At 30.6% G+C, this 25228-nt stretch overlaps 1 protein-coding gene across 3 annotated transcripts in view; it reads left to right on the forward strand.

The window, feature by feature from the left end:
- The first annotated feature begins 705 nt into the window (after positions 1-705).
- The window catches only part of LOC126774671 (probable beta-hexosaminidase fdl), a 95045-nt gene continuing 70522 nt past the window's right edge, over positions 706-25228 (forward strand). For 2 of the 3 annotated variants that reach the window (XM_050496201.1, XM_050496204.1), the window contains exon 1: positions 706-1382. The gene's annotated coding sequence lies outside the window, so the exon portion shown is untranslated. Of the gene's footprint in view, positions 1383-19859; positions 20010-25228 lie in introns of those variants that run through there. The other variant, XM_050496202.1, reaches the window with a different exon arrangement.

The following is a 25228-nucleotide window of genomic DNA, read 5'->3' on the forward strand; positions in this document are numbered from 1 at the left end:
GAATTACATTAATTAAATAATACAATTTAAATAACAAGATAGGTAGATGTTGTATCAGCCTAGTATCTACTTCGGGGTACCTAACAAAATGTTCTTTAAGGCAAATTATTGAAATCGATCGTAATATAAAACAAATAACATAATAGTATGAGTCACCGTAATCGTATTTTTATACTTTTTGTTTAATATAACGGCCATTAACTACGCCAGTACACTATGACAGATAAATTGACGCGATGTAAACGATTGTAAGTGATAAAAGAGATAAGGGATAACTGTCGTTATAATGAATGCACATCCGTTATATTTACCGCTTTATTTTGATTTAGTTTGATAGTCATATTGGAAAATACAATCCCTTTGCCTGTATTACGTTACTATGGTTTTTAGGGTGAGTGAGATATAATCCATATTTTTATAGAATTTATATTATATATTACGCGTAGCGATTATTACTTTCTTAATTACAGAACCTGAGATAAAATAAATTTTAAGTTAAATATCTATTAAAATTAAAAAAAAAATGTTTTAGTGGATCAATCTTTGCAAGCAGAAAGTTTTAATATAGGTATTATTTTTGTCGTAATTAATAAATTAGCAATATTTTTTTGTTAAAATAATTGCGATAACTATGTATACCTACTTAATATGTAGTCGGCCCGTGTTGTTTTTTCTTACAAAATTAGTCGCCTGGCGTCGCTTTAGCGGTATTGTCGCTATCACGCTGCCACTTTTTAACGTCGAATTGCGATAACATTTTAACAGCTAAAAAAACTTGAAAAATAAAGTAGAAATTTAATTGGAAACAAACTTTAAAAAAAATTATCATCTGATAAGTGAATAAGTGTGAAGTGTCATCTTATTGTATTTTGTTATCTGTTGTCTATATTTGTCCTTATTTTCATTATTTGAATTATTTTTGTGTGACGAAAGATTTCAAAATATCATCATAACAGTACGCGAGTTCATACTGTGTCGTTTAGTAAATATTGTTGAAACTAATACTTTTGATAATAATAACCTACTTTCTCTCATTATTTTTGTGAGGTTAAACCTACATTTATGTCAAAATTGTCAATTCCATGTTTTGATTTTCTTAATTCAGAAAATGATGAACAATATTAAAAATAATTTTAGTTAATAATAAATACGTGAAAATACGGAATGAATAGTAAATTGATATGTGAAACCATAATGATAAATAATAATATCGTAACTAGCACTGACTGGTGATCTAATCGTAAAACAGTAGAAACAACAGTGAATGTGTATTTAATATTGTAGATAAAGTGAATTGGACACCAACTTTTAAATATATAATTGCTACCAAGAAGATTTTTCTCACAGCATAAGAATATAAAGGATACAAAGGATCTACAGAGGTAAGTGAAAGTCATTGTTTTATATTTGGTATAAAATCTGTAATATAATGAATTTAACAACTTTTTTAAATTTTCTAGATTTAAACATATCTTCCATCCCAAAATCCTGAATGTTATGTTTCAAGAAAAGAATTAAAATACATTGTCAAGCATTACCCGTTAATTTACTTCATATTCCTTGTACTACTGACAAACCTTTTAATTTTATTTCTATTCTTATCAAATAGTAAGGTAAATTTATATATATAATAAATATGAATTAGAATGTTAAGCTTACATTAACTATAAAATAAATATTATGAATAAATCGATTTATTCTTTACAAATGTTACAAGTAGACAAAGACAATGTGTTTTTGTTAATAAAATTAAGACCTTGCAGTCATAGTTCATTTTTAGTCAAAATAATCTGTAGCTGGTATCCAGACTTATGTGAATATTATGAATCATAAACAAAACAATTAGTGCCTTAATAATTTTCTTCCTGTATATTATTGAAATAAAAGCCCAGTAGAATAGTTTGGAAAATATAAAAAAACATCTATTTGAAATGACTGATTTGATCATTAAAAAAAATAAGATAATGTAGATAAAAACACTATTATCATAATACTCTTTAAAAATGACTAATTACTTGTTGAATACAATAATATGTTTACTTAAAGATCCCATTTTCCTTTAAAAATGATTTTAAAATAGTAAAATAAATTGTGGCTACAAGTCTTGTTAAATTATTTAGACTATGCAAAATGCTTAAATATCAATATATAAAACATAAATTTAAGAGATATCAGTGTATAGATTATACACAGCATAAGTAGAGGGTTTTGGAAAGCTTGCTGATAAATACAAATAACTTATTCTTCAAAGCAACTATTGTATTTTGTTTTACACCATTCCTAAATCTCACAGATTAAAATGACTAAATATATTACTATCTCTTTTTTTATCTGTGGAAATAAATAAAAATAAGATAAAAACCACTTAATCCATTCGGTAGATGAACAACCTTTTAGTCATAATTGAATAATGTGTTTTTATTGGCTATTTAGCAATGTTATGTGTTAATAGTAAATTAATAGGCAATAAACTCAACTATGGATAGTATAGTATGGTTAATTGTTTTCGCTTCACTTTTCTACTGATAAAAAACTTTACAACAATGCTCTTCTTATTAATTTTTGTCATAAAATTACTTATTTAAAATAATAGAAATATTATAATCGATAAAGATACAAGTAAAATAATTTGACATATGATTTTAAAAATAATATTGTAATTTAATCCAAAGATTATTTACATTATATTATTTATGCTTATTGACAATATTTTAGTTTTAAAAATATTAAAATAATTAAAACACAATTTGCATTGTTTAATTAGGTTTAAATTAAGCAAATATATGAGGCAGACATTGGAATCTTATTTACTACTACTATCATACTCTTTCATAAGTAAAACAATAAATTGTTAAAAAATTTAGTTTATTTATAAAATAATGATTATGTATTTAATGTTATTAGGATTTAAAAGAATTGCCCCAGTTGTAAATAGTATAAAGGCTTTACTTATTAAATGTTAAACGCAGAACATAATGTGCCCTCTTTCAGTGTTTAACTAAACCCTGCTAAACAATGTTATAATTATAAAGCTTAGACCGCATTTATGGAGCCAAATCTTCGCGAAGACTTCGGACTTCGGAAGAAGCCGAGAAACGACTGTCGCCTTAGGCCGAAGGCGAGGTTTTCTCGTACGTTTTTTATCGCTTTGAATGCAGAATAGGCATTTATTAGGCATAAGAATGTGACTGTTGACATTGCAAAAATACCTATATAACTTGAATATTTTTCTTTTAATTCAAAATGATTGCGATGCTTATTGTTTTAAAATTTCACTTACTTCAGGGTTCTGGAATTTTGGAAAATGACCAATTAATAGTATTTTGTTTTGTTTAAATGCTTTGATAGTGGAAAGATTCATTTTAAGCTTTAGTTAGATCACAATTAATTAATTAATGAAACTATCGTTTTGTATTACGCTCAGATGAGTGTATTCCTCGTGTATAATTTAATTGATGCCATATTCAAAACCGATTGTAATCTCAGTAAATTGTTTTAAGACTTACGGTACGATTCAGATTTGTTTTAAGACTACCTCGCTCACACTGTCATACAATTCGATAAATAAATGCGTTTATTTTTTATAATACACTAACGTTTACCTACACCTATTTGGACATGATAATTAATAAGAAATGTCACCCATAAATTATATTATAATCTGTATACATTATCGTGACGAGTTGTTGCTATGCTGCAGCGTAAAAAAAATAAAAAGTAAAAACAAGAACGCTTTTATTAATATTAATTAGGATGAATTACAATAATATGAATTGTCATCTTAAGAAATATAATAATCAATAAGTTTACAATACAAATACCTACACTTTAATTTTTTATGCCTCTTTTATATGTATGAACAATTTTTCGTTTGCTTTGCAGTAGTTCTTTAACAAAACGTAGAACAATTGTAAACACAAACGAATGGTATATCCGTGAACTAGTGGAATAGTTGGTTTCCTGCTTCACACGCCATTTTATTTCTTGTTATCAATCTGACACGTACCAGTGTAAACAAATTGATTCCGAGACTTTTTTATTTCATTCAATTGTTAACGTACTTGTAACTGTCAACACATAGTAGTCTATTTTTTCTTAAATAAATATTATGTTTAAATAAGTTAACATAGTGTATGTAAATTATTTAATAAACTTTTTTTATATGTGGAGTACTAATTGTGTGTTGGGATTTCGTACGATACGATAAAATATGTTTGTGATAATGACGTGTACATGATGAAGATATTCAGCTGACTGCCTACCGAATATTCTTTTAAATCTATTGTATAATATATAGTATAATCTGTACTTTATAATCGATCGTGGCTAATCGCCTGCGCCAGAAGATATTGTAAGATATGAACAAGTGTAAGCAAACGCATTTAATTTAAAATATTTAGGCAGGCCGGCAAATAGGACTCTAGATGGTAACAGGTCATAGACATTGTCATTGCGCCAACAACTTTAGAAACTGAGATGTACGTCCCTTGTGCTTGCAGTTACAATGGCCCTTCAACCCGGAACATATACTATGTATTACTGTTTGGCGGTAGAATATGTTATTAGCCCTACCAAGTAGACTCTTAAGATTCCCTCACTCTCATAATCTGATCGGACAGTCTAACACGTGCAATACCAACTGTTTTACCATATTTCCGGCCAACAGGAATTAAAACCCCATAATGTTTATGGGCCCAATTCAAGGTTAGAACACAGAACCTCGTTGCTAAGTAAAAGCTTTAATTAGCAAAAAAGTAACATCTAGCAGTAACGGTACGCAAATCTACAGGATAATATATAAAAAATTGTATACTTATAGCTTATATCAATTACCTTAAGTCAATTTATATTTTTAACATATACATATAAAATTTTGTATTATTAGGGTATTAAAGAAAAATATATGAAAATTTCAAGAAATATATTCGTGTGTCAAAATAATAATTTTATCGATTAAGAGTCGATTATTATAAATGGATTATAATAAACTTTTATATCAACAAAATTGGTTTCAAATAACCTATATTATCCAATCAAGAGTAATTATATTTTAATCGGAAATAAGTTGAAAATTCATCATTGCTAAATTTAGAAATTATGTAACTGCCAAAGAAACATATAATTATTAAGCGTTTCAAAAATGTTTTTTATTTTTATTTATGCCGAATGTGTATTTTTTACACAGTTATAGTTAACTTTCAGGTATTTAATAATGACTTGGTAACGAATAAGTCGCATAAAAATCATAACCGTAAACTTTTCGCGGTATTTATAGTTTCTGTTATCGCAATCCTACATTCTTGTTAAAGGAAAATCTTAATGGTACGGGTAATAAAGATTTTAAATCAATTTTCTAAGTAGTTAAATTCATAAAATAGTTTTATGGTTATTTAAACAATTAGTAGCCCCTCCAAGCTGGTTAGTATGTAATAATTCATATTATATAATAAATAATATAATTAATTCATATATTTTGACTCGTCAAAATTCTGAAGGAAATGTAAATCTTTATTCTGATTATATAAGATTTACAAATTTTGATAAGCAAGATCATCCTGTCCTGTGTGTATCTCTAAGAAATCGTCCAACTTCCCTATGAAAATCTAATACACTTGAACTTTTGGATTCAATTAAAGCTCGTAATATTTTGGATTCAATTAAAACACATGCCTCGACGAATATACATACTTGTTATGTGCACATCTATTTTACTAAGTCGTTATCAGTTAAAATGTGTATTCATTATTATTATTGATAAAAATGATTTAACAATCTTACGATTTAGGGCTCGGTACTGATTTTAATTTTTGGTCTTAATCTATATTGGGGATTTTTATGTGTGTCTCACGGCTCACCAAAAAACTTTTTTTTTAATAACATAATATGTAGTTCCCGTTTCAAAAGATGGTGCGTGCACCTACCACGGCCAAATCGCAAGAAAATTTTGAAAAACCGCAATAGACCTAGTACTTTTGTCTCTCTTAAATTATAAGTATAATACCAGTAATATATGATAATAGGTTAAATTGTATGCCTACAATCAGCGAGATCCCACATCTTAGAAGAAAAGTACGATAAGGAAGTAATTCCATATTTGTTCTATCGAATTAAACGTACATTTGAATTTGTTACGGAATATAATGATGATGAATGAATGAAATAAATAAATTTAAAGTCGACCTCCAGCCAACGGGACAAATTTTTAATATATGGCTGAAGAGTTTTATGAAATATAACGCTAATACCTAACTTCAGGTAAGTGTTATGAAAAACCTTAACATGCTATAATTTTTAAATGTTTCATGTTATTTTAAAAACAAGAACAGAGAAGAACAATTATATCGTCGAAAGAGTAAAAAAACCCATCGATAACATTAGAATATGTATTATAATATACGAAATAGTTCACTTCAATAATGACCAGAGTTTACATGGTTTCAGGGCGATGATACTTAATTGTAGAAACATATTAAAAAATACAAGGGCAATTATATTAGTCAGGTGTTAATAAATAATTACGTTCCGTACGACGTGACTCGTGTATTATAAATACGTACGACGTATATTATTTGTATAATTTGAAGCTGTAAATTTATGCAATTGTAGTAAATACTTTTTTGATGGAAAGTAAAATGTTTGCTTTGAACATTAAACCTAATGAATAGTCCAAATTGAAAACGAGTCTAAAAAAAATAAAAGCAGTAATAGTATATATGTAATGACTGATTTCTAGACACGTCATTAATATTTAAGCGAAAGGATTTTTCCAAAGTGTAAAAGCATTCATGTACGTAATGCTTCCACTATATAAATATACGAAGATGTTATCAGAATAATATTTATTCCTACTTTTTAATCACAAACATATTACATTTTGTTTATAAAACAGAGATAGCATAAGCAGTGTTTTGGCGCTAGTGCGAATAATTATTTACTGTTTCTTTTTTTTCTCAAAATCTAATATTATTTCGTAAAATAATGTTCTTATAGTTTTCAAAGCATGATCTAACAGTATTAAACAATTATTCTCGATCAACCGCATAATTAAAGACAATTGAAAACGATCTTTGTGGTAATTTTAATTGGCTGCATTCTGAGACGCATGTCGCATCAACGATGACAAAAATTACCATTTGACTAAATTTTCGTCAATCCGTCTATGTTTTTTTTTATAAAATAGGTAGGTGGACAAATAGACCATCTAATGGTAAGTGGTCACCGTAACCCATAGACATCGACACTGTTAGAAATATTAATCATTCCCTACATCGTCAATGCGCTATCGACCTAGGGAACTAAGACATAATGTCCCTAATGCCAGTAGTTACACTAGTGCACTTAATATTGCTGTTTGGCCAATATATATGTATGTCCCTAATGCCAGTAGTTACACTAGTGCACTTATATTACATATATATGTCCAAGTCAAAGTACATTACTACGTTTCTATTAAAAAACATTTTGTAACTTATAACCAGTTTCATCTAATCATTGAATTAAAATGCTACAAACATTTTTTGTGCAGGTAACAATACAAAATTGTATACTGAATTTTAAGCGTTTTATTACAAATACTTATCAAATAAAATTTTATAATTAATTAAAAAGTGTGATATTCAAACGTAAACAAAAAATTAAAAATTTCTACTTACGTTCTAACTTACATAAAACCTATTTTAAAGATATAAGTATATTATTCCTAAAGACGCTTAGTTATGGCTTCTGTCGAAAGAGTTGTTATAAGTGTTCAGTTACACGGACCTAAATATTTGTATAATATAAACCACAGCCGTTACGATTCATTGCTCTGTGATTGCATTGATATGTGCCCTACATTTCTACAATATTAGGTACTAGGTGCCCGTTCCGACTTCGTATGGGTCAAATAAAAATTAGGAATAATACATGTTTGGTAAAAAAAACCTTTAACCCGAAACTTTAAACCATCATGAGGTCCCATGATGGTTTAAATGGTTTTATTACACTTTTACATTCACAAAAAAATGTTCGAAATCGGTTCAGCCGTGTAGGAGCTCGGTAACATACACACGTACAGAAGACACGTACGTACGTATATATAAAGATATTGCTTATAAATATGACGTACTTTATTCATAAAAATGGCAACAAAATGGTATTTGCAAACTGTCACCACTCCACCAATTTACCAACCCCGCATTGGAGCAGCGTGGTGGAATAAGCTGAACCTTCTCAAAATGAGCCTTTAATCCTCAGCCCTGTAATGGGATACATATTCTGTTACTTTATTTTGCTTTAGACTGACATCATTTATTCATCATCATTGAGATTTAAGCAAAACCGGAAGTTGTATAACCATTAAATAAACATATTTTTTTATAGAATAGGAAGGCGGACGAGCATATGGGCCACGTGATGGTAAGTGGTCACCAACGCCTATAGACATTGGCATTGTAAGAAATGTTAACCATCGCTTACATCACCAATGCGCCACCAACCTTGGGAACTAAGATGTAATGTCCCTTGTGCCTGTAATTACACTGGCTTACTCTCCCTTCAAACCGGAACACAACAATACCAAGTACTGCTGTTTTGCGGTAGTATATCTGATGAGTGGGTGGTACCCACCCAGACGAGCTTGCACAAAGCTCTGCCACCAGTAAATAATAATAATTTGATATTACATTTATAGTGCAAAAATCTAAGGCCTTAAACTAAACTATTATAAAAATAAAAGAGAAAAAAAACCTTCATTCTGTCCACCAGCTTTGTTTTAGTTTCCAGTGCAAATTGAGACTCTTATCTCTGACCTCACCCCGATAGCGATCCGTTATATTGTTCGCCACGACCTTCGAAAAATTTGTAATCATATTACGAAGGTTTTATCGGAGATCGAATAGATATACTTTTTAGATAAACAATTCTTAAGCTTGACATATTAGACATCGATGACACACACATGAGTCAGTGTTAATTTTTAATTCAGAGTCGTATCTTTGTTTAAAGAATTACAAGACAGTACAAAAAATACAACAAGATCGCAACAAAATTATCGACAGTTAAAAATATACAAATGGCGGTCTTATTAATAAGAGATTACAAGAAAAGTTACTGTTTTTTTTTTTTTTTATTTTAAGGACCACTAGTAGCTACTACATGTTCTAATGACAAATGTAAAACAATTTAGTGAAAATAGCTAACATGTGAAGCTTTTTAAAGTAGCCACAACAATTACAATATTTGTTTTAAAAATACATTAACACATAATTATAGCAACATGAGTAGAAAGATTTTAAAAAAAAAAAACAAGTCCAAATTGGTACAAATTAAAGACCATAAAAAAAATAAACATGCACTTAATAAAATTAAAATTAAAAACACAAATAGTTTGAATTGATATAGGTACAAATTACAATTAAAGAATTCATTAAATTCATGCAAAGTTTACGTTACAAAAAATTACTAAAAATATACTAATTAATATAAAATAAAATTTAAAACACTTGTATCTTGTATTGTACTTAAATTGTTTTATGTGTATTTATTCCTGAATATGTTAGTGCCAAACATATTCATATATCATGCCAACATATTTACGATATTGATATTCGTATTTTTTTTTTAAATTACGAGCTGTCGGTTAGGTTTATAAATTATATAAGTTAAATATTACACTCAAATCAGGAACGAATTCATCGATTTTTTTTATTTTTTTTTAAATAATAATTTTCATGATTATTAAAAAAAAATTATATTTCGCATTAAAATTAAACTTCATATTTCGCAGGTATTTTTATATATGCACATATATTTCTTCTTTAAAGATTTATTTGGATAGCTGTTATTAAAATCAAATAAATTAAAATTTTTACTGTACATTTTACCGTACCGTCTAAAATCTGTCTTATTAAAAAATCTCAAAATTTGCGCATTTTAAGCGAAAACTGTATTTATTATACAAAATTTTGAAACTATAAAATTACTATTACTATATTTTGAGGAGTGGTGAGTTTCAGGACGGTAATGAGTATTAATAACAAAAGCAATTCAATAAAATTAATTTAGTAAAGTTATTTGTAGAACTGAACAATTAAACAATAAATAGAAAAAAAACTCAAAAAGGCAAGGACCCTAAAAGTAGTAATATAAAAATAATATACATAGTTTTCTATTTTATGTGTATACATTTTTGCGCACCTCCCGCCATCTGACATATTCCCAATGCACTACTAGAGCTTGATATAAGAGTTAAGGGCAGAGGCTGTGGGGGTGAAAACACTGGTTAACACAATGTTAGCCTAGATGGCGTTGGCAACACTAAAATAATAAAATCGTGTATACTAGGTATATTTATATTGATTTCTATTATAGTTTTCCAAATGATATTTAATCTTTAAGAAAGATACAAGAATATATAAACATAACTGCGGATTATGATTAGCTTGAAAATAACTTGACATAATGAAAATTATTATTAATACCGAAAAATTTAAGCGATTACCAGCTATGATTGATAATAAATAATTGATCCCATTTTACACATGATAAAATACTCAATTATAAAATTCGTAAAGTTTCCATTTAAATAGTAATTAAATAGTAAATATATAATCCGCTTACATGAGTTTAAATTAAGCAAAGATAGTCCTTTCCAATATATTTTTAATGAAGGCAAAACAAATCTATGACAATATTGTTACAAACTTTTTCGCCATTTTTACATCTTGATTTGTTTATTGACACTATACGTTCAGTTTCTGAAACGCTGATCAAAATAATTTAAGCTAATTAAACTATAATCTGAATGGTCATTGGTCGATGGTAATCGATGACGCAATAGGCGACCAATGAGTGTTCAGTATTTTGACAGATTAGTAGATGATTTCGCTCATTATCAACTGGCAGTAAGCTTAGAAATCATAAAAAAGATTATTTGAGTTTTTATAATATTATACTGATTAAACATATGTGTTTTATCAATATATATGTAGATTATAATATATAACAATAAATAGTTACGTGAGTATGGGTTTTTTATGTACATTTGATCCTGATTTATCAGAACGGCATAACATTAAGAATTATTTAATAGATAAGGAATTTTAAATAGCTTCGAAATTATATTGCCCCCCTCAATAAATTACCTATAAAATATTAATACAATTCTTAGGATAAAGATTAATATATTTCGTTAAAGAATGCACTGATTCCGTATTAAAAAATGTACTATCATGTATCAATACGAATAATAATTTAACCGCTTAGTTTCTCTGGATCCTCTGCTAATAAAATCAATGACTTAGTATTGTTATATTAACAATGAATGTTTTATTTTCACAAAACAGTGTAGTATAACTTGTTTTTAATGTAATATATTAAAAGATGGAAAGAATTTTATTGCCACACTACAGAACAATGTGAACAATATACGAAATACAAACAATACTACTGATACAAAAAAGGTTATTTTTTATCTATTATTCTATTATATATATTTTTTTTGTTTATAACAAAAAAAAAATACGCGAAAAATCGTAATAATAAAATTTAACAACAACATGTTAAATATGGCTGGTTATTCTACCAAATATATATAAATTTTTATACCATATGTTTATTATAACGCGAAATTTGTGTCGTCCAGAATCTTACGAAGACATTCTGGCGTTCTGAATATATTAGTTATAACCAAACGAAATAAAGAAATTTTACCCATATATAATTTTTAATATAATATTATCTATCTTTCATCAGACATTCAACACATTTTTACATTAGTTTTATCACATTTCGTCAAACATACAATGAACATAACCCTCAGCTCTAATGATAAGTCATTTAGTACATAGCACAAAGAGACCATTAAAAAATAGCGTTGTTTTTTAATAATCGAAACGATAAAAAGTGTAATTAAATATGAAACAAACTGTTGACATCGGAGAAAGGAATTTGTTTTTGGGACAAATCGTATTATCGTTTGTAGTCCTTTTTAATTCATGGTTTGCTAGTGGAGATTGGGCACTGGCAATTTAAAACGCACGTGCGTCAATAACTTGAAAACTCAAATTTAACATGACGTTCAAAGATATTTTGTCAAAAAGATTATGTTGATCCGTCTATCGATTTATTGGCATACTTTACTAAATACTTGGGAAAAAAATGCGATCAATAATCTAGAGGTTTTAATTAATCTAGAGGTAGATAAGATAAATAATTAATTTCGGTAAGAACGAAAGTGGTCGGGAATTTTTGTAGTATTTCACACAGGTTAATGAAAAAATGTTATATTACATTTATAAAAGCGTACAAATTGCTCATAAAAATGTCCGAAATGACTTCAATTTTAACATTGTTTGTATTTTAATGAGATTTTCGCATGTGATGTTTTGTTCCTAAAATTCATAGTAAAACTAGACCGCAAATGAAATTAGTTTTAGATTTAGTCCCATGTGGTCAAAAACAATTGGAAAGTAGAATGTTAACGCATCGAATATTAATGGAGTGCTTGCCACTGTCAATTGTCCGATAAGAAATGAGTTCGAACTTCGAAGCATTGGGGTATGACCTACATAAAATAAATTGAAACTGTTATTATAATATATTGAAAGAAAATTGATATGAGACTTAATTAAAATTTAATTACGACGGGCATAATTCAATACGAATGAGAAATCAGATATTGATTTTAGTAGTGACTATGAAGTGTCATATGATAGTGAGATGAAATATAAAAATGACGGGCGATAGCTGTCAAATCTATAAATATTTTAAAACTTGCTAATATACAATATTATATACAAATAAGTGAATATTTATTTCCGTATTCATTTCACATTTATCCGTTGATACTTTGATGAGATAATTAATTATATAAAATTGCAGAGTATTTGGTATAAATATCTTATAGAACTTATTTACTTTACCGTGGACAATACTGCGATATGAAATAGCTGCTTTAAAATATTGTATATATAAATATATAATTTAAAATGTACGACATAATCAGGTTTATATCGAACTATGCAAAATCCCACCCACTCTTATATGTTGCCGAACTTCACAACTTTAAACAATTTAGCGAGAATATTTGAGGAATCTCGTACGGCCTCGAGCTCATATTAAATATACTGAGACGTTACCAAACTTAGTCTTCATGATTATTCAAATACCCACACAGATTATTATTAATAACTCTGTGTAGTTTAAATAAAATATTTAAATATAAATAAATGATTAAAGTATATATTGTAGTTATTTAAAAGATAAACTGACAAATATTTTATGATATAGAAAAACATTGTTTGATAGTCATCGAAAACTACCCAGTTCTACCAATCGAATCCTTGGGGAATAGACACGCCTATTTGTGACGTAGCCTAACGTCACAAATAGCCGTGATGAGGTTTCAAACAAACTTTCGCATTTAAAATATTAGTATAGACTATATCTGTGATCCTCACATATAATAAAATGATTTTAAAAAATATATACCTTAAGTAATATATTAAATAATTAAAAAAACTTTTATGATCCTAGTTTCTTATCACAATAAGAAAATCATTATATGAATAATACTTGTACACATTAATTAAAAGATTATATAAAATAGCACAGAAAATATAAAAAAATGTATATAAAAGTCTTCAAATAAAATAAATTAGTGGTCTGTCATAAAGATCGTAAATCTTTCGTGGTCTTAGTAACATCGCATTTGTTCTTGTTAAGTTAATTAAAATATGACTGCATTTAAAACTCCTCTTATATTTCAACTTTCAAGACACGTGGAATATTAAGTTGAAAAAAAGCATTTTCACGTTAATTATCTTCCGGTGTCTGTCATTAAGGTGGTGAATTTACAATTCCATCAGAAAAATAGAGTAAAAATGTGGAATATGATCTATAAAAATATTCTTGTTTTAATTTTTATTAGACGACGAACTGACGTGACGTTTTCTTTAAAATACCGAAGCACTGACAATTCAAAAAGTAAAGATTTAAATATATTTACAAAATCTAGAATAACATACAAGGTACAAATTATTCAACATACGATAAATTAAACGCCATAACAAATGACAAGACAAATAAGTAACCTCAAAGTTATAATTATATTTACCCTATGTAAAATACTAAAACATTTAAATACATTATCAAATAGCTAACCAAGAATAACCCTTAGAAGCACTCCGATCACCATGACTTTTTGGTACTAGTTTCCGCCCGCAGCCTCGCCTGTGTGTGATGGTAAAATGTTAGGCACTCTTTGTTCTTCCTCTACCCTTACAATGTTTATGCAAAATTTCACCATGATCGGTTGATTAGTTAAGACGTACAATCGTTACAAACAAACATACTTTCGCATTTATAAAATTAGTATGGATTATACTGTTACGAGTACACGCTCAATTAATTTTTCACTCAATTAAGAAAAATATTGTCTGATGACTGTATCCCTTATCAATTGATGCTGGATTTTGTATGAATGTAACTTACAGACAAAAACAGCGCTATTTTTAACCAAAATCTTATTTTGTGTCAAGCATGACGGTAACAAATTTTTAGTTTCAGTTTAGTCTCAGTATACGTATAGCGTTCTTCGTTTCCGATCAGGTGAGAGTCCCTAATAAATCAAACAACGCATTCGTTTAGCTTTTCATTTATATATAAAGTCATAAATTTCCTTACTCATTGCAATCGTGGCTTAATATCCGGCGGCGCTGATCGCAAATATGGTTCCTCAAATATAATAAAATATTCCGTCTTCAGCATCTGTATATTTGATTACAGACGACAGAAATATATGAATTAGCTATAGAATGTTTTACTGTACATTTACTCGAAGGTGCTTTTGCACAAAATAACAGTAATTAAATGTAACATTACTTCTAGCGAGTCAGTGTTATCGCAAGCACAAGGGGCAGAGCATCTTAATTTCAAAAGTTTCTCGTCGGTCTTTATTTTCATTTATTTAAATACTTAAATTGAAATTTAATAATATTATGATGGTGATAACAGCGGTCATTCTCAACGGCTAGCCAACGACGTAGATTACACTATAGTGCACAAGTGTGTACACTTATGCGCACTTTTTCATTCAATTTCACAGTCCGATGGGATGGCAATCTAAGTGGACTGGAAAGAGTTTAGGCACAACACTAACAATTTTATATCATTTCCGAGGCTGAGGATTGTAAACGCAGCCAACTACAAAACTCCCCAAGTATGACTAGATACCACAACAATAACATATTCTATCGCCAAACATTACATTACATATCATTATTGTTGTGCTCGAGTTTGAAGGGTGAGTGAGCTAGTGTAAGTGAAGGTTGGTGGCATATTGACGATATAAGAAATAGTTAATATTTCTTACAACACCATGGGCGATGGTGGCCCATTTTACCGTGCGTTTTTTATATAAAAAAAACTAAATACCTTTTTATTGGCCCAATCGAAGATTCAAACCTCCAAATCTCAATCATCAAATCTAAATCCTTATACACTGGCCTCCAAAAAAATCGACCCACCTACATTTTTTGTAAAAAAGCTATCGTATGGTTTTAAACTACCACATATTTATATTTTTAAGATTGATAATGAAAAAATGCAATTGTAGGATTGTACAAAAACAGAAATAGTGCGCAAAAAATAGGTTTTTAGGTAAATATGTGACAAAACACGAAAACACAAAATTTTACGCAATTTTATTTTTTTGTGTACAAAACGATTATGCCGTTTGTTTTTAAATTTGGGTGCCTAAATCTTACTTTAATAGGGAGTGTTTCCTCCTCTTGACCTAATCACTGCCTGCATACGCCTATTAAGTGACCTGATTAGCTTTTTAATGTCTTCCTGTGGGGTCCGTTGCCATTCTTCAGTTAGGGCAGCTTCCAGTTGATTCAGGGTTTCTGGAATTGGATTTCGTGCTCGAACCGTACGTTTTAGCTGGTCCCAGAGGTGCTCTATCGGGTTTAAGTCCGGACTATTGGCTGGCCACTGCATAACTGGAATTTCGACTTCCCTGAGATAGTCTTTAACAATTCTAGCGACGTGAGGTCGTGCGTTGTCGTGCATAAGTTGGAAATTATCCCCAATATATCCAGCGTAAGGCATCACATGAGGCTCCAGAATGTTCGTTATGTAAGTTTCAGCATTAACAGCACGATTACGGAAAAAAACCAGCTCTGTGCGTCCCGTCAAAGAAATACCTCCCCAAAACATTGTAGAGCCTCCACCAAATCGGACTGTTTCTCGAATGCAACACTGAGAGTAGCGTTCTCCTGGCCTTCGCATGACGTTACGTCGTCCATCAGAGCCTACTAGAGACATTCGGCTTTCATCACTGAACAATACTGTCTCCCATTGGTCCAGTGTCCAATCGACGTGCTGCCTAGCAAATTGTAGTCTTGCTTGTCGATGGGATGCTGTGAGTTTTGGTCCTGTTGCTGGCTTGTGAGGGGTTAAGTTTTGCTCTGGAAGTCTTCTTCTTACAGTATTTTCACTCACAGACACTCCACGACTTTCTCGGAGTCTACCTTGAACGTCAACAGCCGAAAGATGTCGGTTTCTTAAAGACGTCAAACCAATAAAACGGTCATCGGTCGGGTTCGTGACACGCCCCCTGCCAGATCCTGGTCTACGGCGATACTCCCCAGTCTCCAAGTAGCGTTTGTACACTCTTCGCACCGCTGAACGACTTAATTTTAGTGTTCTAGCCACATTTCGCTGACTTAACCCCTCATGAATAAGAGCTACGACTTGAGCAGCTTCTACTTCAGTAGTATCCATTTTTTATGTTTAAACTTATTAAAATTATTGTTTCAACAAAGTTTCATACACTTAATCAATAATAAACATCGAACCGAGATGACTCCGCGTTAAGAACTGGAAATAAACTAACCATGCACTTTGTGCACAAAGTAACGTTTTCTTATCAATACTTTAAAAATATTCCAAATATCCTCAATAACACTTACAACTCCTCCAAATCAATATCAAGTGGGTAATAAAATGTTAAATGTATGTCCCATAAGTAAAACAATCCACCTAGGTCGTCGCATAGTTAAGATAACAACTTTGTAAGTAAAAAAATACGGGTGGGTCGATTTTTTTGGCGGCCAGTGTATGTTAGCTAATACACCAACGTAAAGTTGCAGGTAATCAAAACTATTCGTCAATAAAGTGACATCGAGTTATTCTTGATGTCAGACTCTGGCTGATTAGGAACACGTTCACTATATATTCGACCGCCAAACAACAATCCATTGTTCTATTCCACTGTAAAGTGAGTTGGAGTAATTACAAACACAATAGACACAAAAACAAACATTCAATCTCATAATGTTAGTGACATGTTTAAAGCTTTAGAAGTCTCAAATATTTATTAAGTGACATATTTAAATGAAATATTTAAAATGCTAGTAACATTTTAATGTATTAATTAACGTATCCGCCGTTCCGGCATCCCATTTAAGAGAATATTTGGAACTTTTACGACCACTTTGCTGATTGTTCCTGTGCGGGTTGGCGAATACGCATGCTAAAATTCATCTGGCGCGTTTTGTAATGATGATTCTTCTTCACGGTCACATGTGAACATTTCATTATCACCATATCAGCTGGAAAAAGTCCACTGCTGGACAAATGCCTCATCCACGATGGCCGGTCTTGCGCTACTTGATTCAAACGGCTTTCCTTAAATCATTGGACTTGTGTTACATAGTGTTTGTAAGTGTTCATCAATTATAAACACAAATTATGTGCAAGAAAATTCAGTGATCTTCCGATTCAAATTAATAACTTGAATCCATTCATAAATTAATTTCGTACAATTACTGCGATAACTTATTAATTAATTAACTTAATCGAAAATTAACTAAGTCTATCATACTCTGTATAACTGCAAACAGGAACGAGCACATCCAAGTAATTTGTGTTAGCATCTTAATCATCGTCGAGTACGCGAAAGTTAAATCGTTAATTAACAAGCTCAGATTCAGATATACGAGTAATTTCCGATTTTAAATGGTATTTCAAGTTCGAACAAGATAAGGAAATAAGATTATAGAAATTATTTTTGCAACTGCGCCATACATACTAGATAAAAATAATTACGAGACCAGCGCTTTGTTGTTGTAGTTTTAAAACTAAAACCTGAAGGTTAAAATTTACAAACTTTTTTTGAGTTATTTTTTTAAGGACATAATAATTTGGTCTAACCTATAAAAAGTAGCTACCCGTCTAAACGTTAAAAAACTGTTCATATAAAATGTAACATGTGTTAAAATTACCTCCATGTAATATTTGTTTAATAGGCTAAATACTGTCAATGCCTCTCAGTTTTAATTTCTTTTTTTAAAATATATTTGTGTACGTTGTGTCTGTCTCTGTGTTTTTAAAGAATGTCTGTAAATAATATATTTAGATAATGTAAATGTACTAAAATTTCAAGCCACTCGACTTGATTATTTTTAAGTAAATTCTGTAGTAAATTCATTGCTTCGAATTATTTTTTGTTTGATTGTTTGGTTGATTTAGTGAAACAGATTATAAACTATTTATAACCTACGGATAGGAGCAGTAACATTTATGTACTTCGAAAGATAGAGACAGAGAAGTGTGCCGAAAATTTCGTAAAAGCGCGAAGTTGGGAGGACGGACGATACTAATATCGATAATTCTGTGATGTTCATAATCACAGCTAAATTACTTTATAAATTATACTCACGTATATGCAATGAATCGGCTTCATTTTTCAAACTAGCCACGTTATCTTGTAGTTTGGTTTGCCACTGAAAATTATGTTTAAAAAAAAAGTCACATATTGCATTACAAATTGACACGCGGTACGCAAACATCACGTGATTTTTTAAATGAATCCTACGTCAAATTTCTCTCTCCTCTTACCACTTTGAACATAATTTTAGCAAAAATTGACACGTAAATATTCTGGACACGAAAAGATTTGATGGGTTAAAAAAAATCTAAAATTAATTTAGAAGCAAAACTTTAGTATTAATGAAGTTAGTTTATTCAAATTACAATAATCGCTCAATACGTACCTAACATATGATTATTTATTATATAATGACATACTTTTGATTTTATTCACAGACTAACGGCTAATAATAAAATGAAAGAATAAGGCAAAAGCGACAATGAAAAAATAAAGGTAACATTAAAAAAACTTGATTAAATTTGATTGTAAATTTTTATTAATATTTTATTCGGCATATTATTATTTTTTCATTTCATTAAATATTATAAATATTTTATATATGTGATTAATAAAAATACTGTTTTATCCTACATACCCGTACATATTCGATTTTATCTATAAAAACTAATAAATAAATTATGGACGTATTTAATAAAATGAGTAACGAATTTATCATTTACAAGTATCAAAATTCAACTTCACGGAACGTAGTGGAAAAGTTGGAAAATTTAATTTCCTGTCAAATAGATATTCATTCAGACGTATCTTTAATGAACTCCATACATTTTATATACATTATTATTGTATTTCTTACGTTTATATAACGTTTAATTATCAAGAAACAATACCTCATTAGTAATTTTATAATAATATTTATTCTTATTTCGCTTTTAGATGGCCTTTCAACCAGTTAACACGAGATTTTAAAATACGATATTGTAGAATTGATGTCTTAATAAATTATCATTAAATATTTTGATCAAAGTTTCTATGTGTAACGTTTGATTAAAACCTTTCTGCCACAATATTAATTCCCTTATTTCACATGACGTGAATTGTGATGTTGCTCGATTCCTTAAATTAAAAAAAAAAATCATTCAAAATAGTAATGATTATTTATTAAACGATCGAATCGAGTGACTGTGTTTAATCATTGCTCAAGTGCGAACTGCGATGGCGCAGTTGATATAAAACGTGGATATTAACTGTGAATGTGAATGTTTTAATGTGCTTAATTTTTGTTTAAAATCAATTCGTGCCCAAATTACAGGAAAATATCGTGGGGACAGGTTTCCCCATCCGACACTCGTAGGTACGTCAGTAATATATTTTAATTAAAAACAATTTATTATTACCAGCAAAAATCAACGTTGACCGCAGTTTGTTCAGACATAAGTCAAAAGATTCATTTCGAGTAATATGTAATTCTTATCTCATGTATATCTTACATTATAATATATGCCACTAAAGTTGTGAAACGACCTTTGGTAAATATTTAAAGGATTTCATGTGTAGAGACAATCGCTCTTGAAGAGAATCCCTTGTAAAACCATCTCATAAAACATATTACACTGAATATTAAGGAACGTTTGCCCTCAGAATATATTTTTTGCGGCTTAATTCCATTTGATGAAAGGCTTAGGAGTTTCTTGCCTATTGTATTTTGTGGTGCTACCACACTGCACTTATAAAACATTATTGAACATTGACTAACAATACTTATAACATTTATTAACATGTGATGGAATTCTTAACGATTTGTTAAGAATTCCTATTATGACGAATTTTGTTGTATAACATATTATAACTATCAGTTTGAACTTTGCATCTACTTTCCGAGGTAGGTAATGTTGGTAATATGACATGAAAACATTTGATAACCTTTGCTTCAAGCTACGACAAAATATTAATTAAACAAATCTTCAATGTTTTGTCACATTTTATAACTACAGTGCGGCGGCACCATTAAGGTAGACACATCTAACAGACAAAAAATATATTATGTAAATGTCTATTGCTTAAGATTCCATTGTTTATTCATAGCATTTTATCTTTTTTTCTTGCAAGCATTTGTATATTGTTTTGACGTTATGTTACTCAACTTTTATGCCACCTGATGCAATATATGTGAACGTCTATTTAACAAGGATTTAAGATCTTTGACTGAGCAACTTTGTATTGGAGCGTTTGGTAATTAATATTTTTAATGAAATATTTGCAAAAGTTTTTAAAATTTCAAAGAGTTTTAAAGATTTATGTACGTCTAATTATGAGTAATAGTATGTTAACTTTGTCATGTATTATTTAAAAAGTGGTAACATTTGTTTATTTCGGTTTACGATATTATAAATGTCTCGAACGTGTAACTACTTCTTTATTTTAGTAGCTAGCTTATAAAACTGCAAAATCCGAGGTGCTGGGTTTAAATCGAGGGCAGGAACAATAAAAGTTTGCGCAGTTTGTTTGCAAAAAATTCTTAACACTCGTCGGAAGTTCAAACATTGGCTGCATTACATTATTGGCTGGCGGCTGGCTTAATACACTTCTGTGCTTCGTAAAGCATATTAACGTTGGTAGTGCGCCTGATCTCTATTATCGTGTCAGATTGCTGACTCATCAGAATTTGGGAGACAAGGAATAGAGAGTGCGTCTGTGTGTCTGCAAATACTTATACGCAGTAATATCAACTTCCCAACTGGCTAGTTACTACTTTGGACTTTAATTCAGTATTTACTTCACTCTTAACAAGATGTAGAAAATACCGCCCGTATTCTCCGAATTAAGTAAATATCTTATTATTGTTCTTCGGGTATATATCTAAAGTGACACGGATACGGTATTAAAATTGTTGCAAGATATTGATAATGTGTGTATTGCCTCTTAAAATGAACACGAGTTTATTTTATATCTCACATAGTAGTGGCCCTGGGTAGTAACTACTGAAGAACCAATATCATCATCATCACCCTTTTCGCGTCCACTGCTGGACATAGGTCTCTCCAATGGCACGCCACTAAGCTCGATTTTCAGCTCTCAATCTCTAACCGCTGCCAGCCACCTTGCGTATATCGTCACTCCACCTAGCTGGAGGGCGTCCTACGCTACGTTTGCCAAGGCGTGGTCTGCACTCCAGAAGAACCAATATATAAAGAACTAATTTTTGCCCGTGGCTTCACCAGTTTGTTAGGGGGAGGGTGGGGGCGGTTGCTCAGTTGCTGTGTATAAAACAATAGACGAGCCAAACCGCTGAACCAAATTATCAATTTCGGTTCAGTAACTTAGCTTTGAAAACCGTAACAGACAAACAGACCGAGTAACATTCGGATTTATAATATTAATACAGATATACTCGTAATTACAATATTCTTAATTTATTAATTAAATTAATAAATATCAACAGCTTATAACTCGCTTTGAATTTCTCGAAACTTGATAACAGTTGTGATGTTTGACAAAGGCTGGTCTATTTGTATACTTTTACTCGTATTAAAGCCTAAGGCTATGGCATCCGAGCTTTCAGTATATTGGCAATTTTCTAAACCGATACACAATACATTAAACGTAAGACGACATTTGGACCATTTCACCCAAACTTAACGGTGAAGCTTAGAATCAGATTACGTTGTGTCTTTAAATCATCTTATATCTAAACATAGCTTGTAAATTCTTGGCCCATTACAATTTTTTATTTACATAAATGATATCGATAACTTAAATTTAAAGGACAATATAACACTGTATGCTGATAACACCAGCTTGTTTTACTTTGGCACCAAAATCGATTCTTTAATTAATCAAGCACAACAGGATTTGGACTGTCTAAATCTATGGTTTCAGAAAAACTTACCATTAACATAACAAAAACAAATTTTATAATATTTAGCTCCAAAAATAAAAAAAATGATAACCTGGTCAGCCTTTATGTATCAATAATAAAGCATTGACGAGAGTTCATTCGGAAAGTAATTGGGATTACATATAGATAACCTTTCATGGGACATACATATAAATAAATTATGTTCAAAAATATCAAATTTAATTGAGACTTCGAGGTACTATTCGATGTTTTCCGAAATCTGTACGATATCTTATATATAGTTCAATGGTAAAACCTCACCTTGAATATTTGATTGAAATTTGGGGAACTTCTGCAAGTACTAACTTAAAAAAATACAAATAAAACAAAACAAAATCATACAACTACTTTTCACTATAATTATCTATCTCCTACTGAAAAAGTGTATAACGAAACAGGGTTGATAACAGTGTCCCAAATATATAAGTATAACACGTGTCTATTAGTGCAAAAGATTTTGAACAAAAACATAAACACAAAACTATCGTTCACAAAAATAGGACAAACACAGAAACGGATTAATAATATATGTCTCATACGACCAAGAACCAATTAGGGTAAAAAAAGTATATTGTATGAAGGAGCACGGTTATACAACGAACTACCTTATAGCATTAATGATATTCTGTCTTTAACTTTATACAAAAAAACCCTAAAACACCACATCTTAAAACAGTTCTCTAAAGTATTTGCATTTGTTATGAAATTGTTTTAAGAGTTTCATTTAATATTATCAACGACTAATTTTCTACATTTTTATTTGATTATTGTATTTTTCTTACAAAATTTTAATGTGTAAATTAGCTAAAGAAAATAATATCAATTGCTATCCAATTGTTATAACACAAACGATACGATAGAATATTGCATCTTGTTTTCGTCATACCCGCATTATTTAAAGTGAAGAGTCTAATTTGTTGTTCTTTATTTTTGTGTACCGCCCATATGTTATATATATAATATTTAAGTTTGTTTATATTGTTTTCTCAAATATTTAAAGCAAATTGTGTTCCATTTTTGAGAAATAAATTCTTAAACCATAAATATATTTGTCGAAATGACCCAGGGGTTAGACACGTGAACATAAATAAGAGATTGTATTCAAGCATTATTGAATTTTCATGTGTCCAATGTGTACCGGATGAAAATCTGTCAGATACATGTATGGGTATCCACCACCTCGCAATGACAACGTAATGGATTAAGCTTCAAGCTTTCTCCTCAAAAGAAGATGCCTTATCCCAACAGTGGGACATTTGAAGTTACTTTAACTATATATTTCGACAAGAGATAAACTGAAAGTCAGTAAAATTGATTGAAGCAGCTATAACAGATCGTTAACAGTCGCCGTCAGAGAATAAAAATGTTTATGTCTTAAAAACAATCGACGTCGGTCATTCAGAAAACCTTTTTAGTATCCACTTTAATGATGGAACCTAGAACGGTTTCATGTACCTCTCATACGAATTTGATGCAAAATGAAACGACTATTTTAAATTGAATTACCAGGTTAACCCATGAAGAATCAGTGCCGATTTTAAGTAAACAGCAGCCCACCAATTTGGGAGCCACGAAACGAGACGGACATATAACTTATAACATTCCTCATTTTTCTACACCAATTAAAAACACAGATAGATCAAAACAAATAATAAAGCCAATTTATTCAAATAGGCTCTTATTAGGAATTTTAAATTGACATTTTAGAATATTCTGTTCGAAATGTAGCTCTACCAAGAAAAACTTTTTTTTTCTTTTTTCGCTGGAAAAACGCATTTACGCGTTTCACCCACATGAAGTGGGGAGTATGTGGGGCTCGCCGACGCTGACGGCGCCGGAATACCCACTAAAAACCAGCGGTACCCACACCGTCTTTTCGGGGGACGCCACGGGATCGCTTGCGCATAGTACCGTGACGTTCCGACGGTAGGCCCGCCTCTGCAGGCCTCCAAATTCTAATGGGTTCTCGGGGTACAGACACCCCCTAGCTCCGGCGACACTTACGGCGGGAGGAGAAGGTTTGCATTGCGCCGACGTCTTCTCCCCGGTCTTCTTCGGCGAAGCGGGTCAGCGGAAGCACTGTTTTCACGCTCCTGCTCCGAGGCCTCCTTCTGCGACATGACGCTTTCGCAGAAAGAGACCATCTCCTTCTACCAAGAAAAACTGACACAACTCAGACGAGAACTCAGTACCTACTGATTTTCATGAACCTTTTACAAGTAAATTTATATATCACGTAACTATTTTAATGAGGTCTAAATTACTTTATTGATAAATGTAGATATAGCATAATTATAATTTCAGTAACCTTCAAGCGTTAGGCAAACGTTATCGTAATTATAAAAACAAAGCAAATGTGTTTTAGATCGCTCGTGTTGTTTTAGGTGGCGCTTCTAATATAACGTCCCGTACCTACTGACTCACTACTGGCTTGTGACTAACATCCGGCTCTACATATTATGCGACTGATTTTCCACAGATTGAATAAAAATATCTTTTTGATTCCCATCAAGTGGGGGATATTCTGTAAGAGGGAGGGACTAAAGAGTGCAGAAGTAAACAATGATTGGGTACTCATATATTCTAGCGACAAGGAGCAATACTTACTATTGTTTCGTTCCGGTTTGAATTATTAGTGAACCAGTGTATCTACAGGCATTGGGGACATACCATCT

The sequence above is a fragment of the Nymphalis io genome, chromosome 17 (genome assembly GCF_905147045.1).
Source record: "Nymphalis io chromosome 17, ilAglIoxx1.1, whole genome shotgun sequence".
NCBI classification, from domain to species: Eukaryota; Metazoa; Arthropoda; class Insecta; order Lepidoptera; family Nymphalidae; genus Nymphalis; species Nymphalis io.